At 44.7% G+C, this 2,227-nt stretch overlaps 1 long non-coding RNA gene across 1 annotated transcript; it reads right to left on the bottom strand.

Annotated features, from left to right (window-relative positions):
• Window positions 1–786: 786 nt before the first annotated feature.
• Window positions 787–1,900, bottom strand: LOC111555649. The gene is made up of 2 exons (XR_002735585.1): window positions 1,634–1,900; window positions 787–984 (listed from the first exon to the last, which is right to left on the bottom strand). It is a non-coding gene; the product is annotated as an uncharacterized LOC111555649 (long non-coding RNA).
• Window positions 1,901–2,227: the final 327 nt, after the last annotated feature.

Raw genomic sequence — 2,227 nt, 5'->3', positions numbered from 1 at the left:
TAGGATATGCCTTAGAAACTGTGAAAATAGCCTCATTTTTATAAGACCTTTCAGAATGTGTCTGTTGAATGCATATTTTCTCTTGTAGTTTTCTCAACAGTAAACATCGGAATAATTGAATGTTTGCTGTTCAGAGATGCCTCTTTGTGTGAACTAATAAGTGCCTTGCGGTGCTGCATTTGCGGGGAGAACTTAAATAAAAATGGTCAAACATGATTAATTCTGGCCACTGCCAAGATGTTAATTGCTTCATTCTCCTTCATTTCAGAGTCAGAACAATGGGTCTTAATGGGCAGCCCATCTCTATCTAAGAATGACCAATCAGAGAACAAGACCAGGGCTTGAAGGTGATGGTGATCTGCCATTCAAAGTAACAGTACCCTGAGGAAAGGTGACAGACAGGTCCTTCTCAGAGCTGGTCTGCACCCCTGAGCCTCCTGGGTCCCTCTCCTTCTCTGGTCTTCCCTCTCAGGGAGTTAGTAACTCAAAGGTTGTTTGGGGAACAATGTCTTTGCTTTTGCTCATAAATCAGTCCCACCGGTCACTGGAGGGAATTGTTGCATTTTGCTGTGACACATTGCTGTCTTTGAGAGAATAATTGCCAGATTTGGCCAACTTGGGACCACCTTCCTTCATCTTCATTTCCTCTCTGGGGATGCCCTAAAGAGTATTTACTTTCACTTAAAAGAGAGCAATTTCTTCTCATGAAATCAAGTTTTCTCCATGAGCCAAGCTTGTTTTATGATATTAAACATTTGAATAAAAAATTATAAGTGTACTGTAAAATGCTGATGGATGATTAATTTACTTTTATTTTGAATGTTTTAAGGCTGTGGGGATTACTGTTGTGAAGCAGATCCAAATATAGCTCTTGAATTCTATGTAGAGCTGAAAGAATCAGTCCCCAGCAATGGTTGAGTGGGCAGTAAGAGATGGCGGCCCACTCTGTGCCATTGCTGTCCCAAGGAGAAGAAAGGAAAGAAGCTGGGGGTGGAAGGGAAGTTTAGGAGCAATAGAGGGGATGGATGGATGAAAGGGAATTACTTCCCTTGTACCCTCTTTCCCTCAGCCAATGAGCCTTCCAGGATGGGCCTATCCTGTGCCTGCACAGCTGCCCCATCCTTCAGGGTCACCCTGACTTTCGGTCCAGAGCACAGAACTTGAGCTGGGAGGCCCACATCTGAACCATCACTCTACTCTTTTTAGCTGTGTGATCTGGAGAATCACAGGAAACTCTGTTAAGCCTCAGTTTTGCCATCTGAGAAATGGGTGAGCAATCACCAACCAAACCACTGGGATACCTAGAAGACCCAATAATACTCTGACAACCCCTAAGGTGTCTGTGGACTTGATGAGCACAGCACCAACCCACACGAACTTCCCTGTGCTGCCTTCACTGGCCTCGTGAATACACTGAGTAGTTCAATCCGGAATAAAAACATAATAGTCACACCCCATCTTTCCTTTGTCGTGGTGGAAATTGAGGATTTACTCAGTTAAGTAACTTGCCAAAGGTTAAAGGAGGAATCCAAACCCAGGTGAGCATCCATCCTTTGATTTGTTCTTCCCAAGCTGTTATGAGATCGAGGAACCCAGAATTCGATCATGCACATGGTACCTATGAAGCACTCACCTGTGCTTTCAAATACCACCCCTCAGCGGCGGGAGGGTCAGGAGCGGGTGGGCAGGACAACTGAACTAAACTAAACCACACTGAAGAGCAGGTCATTTTGCTCTGAGTGTGCACGTGATGCCGACGGGGCCACATCAGGTTCAGAGTTCGCTATGATTTCCCCTGGCTGCGGGTTCTGAGCTTGGGAGCCAATCAGGCAGCTCTTGTGTGCCTCTTAACACACGAGGCTGTGGAGTGGCATCCACAGAGGCGCCTGGTGCGTAAGTAGTGGGTGTGAGATGCAAATCTGGGCTCTTAAGTCATAATCCTGTTGGTGACATTGCCTTCGGTTGCTACGGTGATGATTATGCTATCAGGAGGATTATCGTTTTCCGTGAAGAATTGGTAGAAAGACCAAACCAGCCTCGTTATGGACAAAACCAAAGGCCTCGTTCATAAACAATCATTCTGAAAAATTAAAACAAAGCATAGGAAGGAACATATTAGCTGACAAATGTGTGACACTGCGGATTCTTTTATTCCAAATAAAATGCTTTTCAGGTTTTTAAGTTCAAAGCTTGTTTTAGGGCAGAAAATAAGCCATCGTAACAAAAG

This window comes from Piliocolobus tephrosceles, chromosome 20 (assembly GCF_002776525.5).
Source record: "Piliocolobus tephrosceles isolate RC106 chromosome 20, ASM277652v3, whole genome shotgun sequence".
In the NCBI taxonomy this organism is placed as follows: domain Eukaryota; kingdom Metazoa; phylum Chordata; class Mammalia; order Primates; family Cercopithecidae; genus Piliocolobus; species Piliocolobus tephrosceles.
Note: the sequence above shows the minus strand (reverse complement) of the source record. Positions and strands in the feature narration are given on the sequence as shown.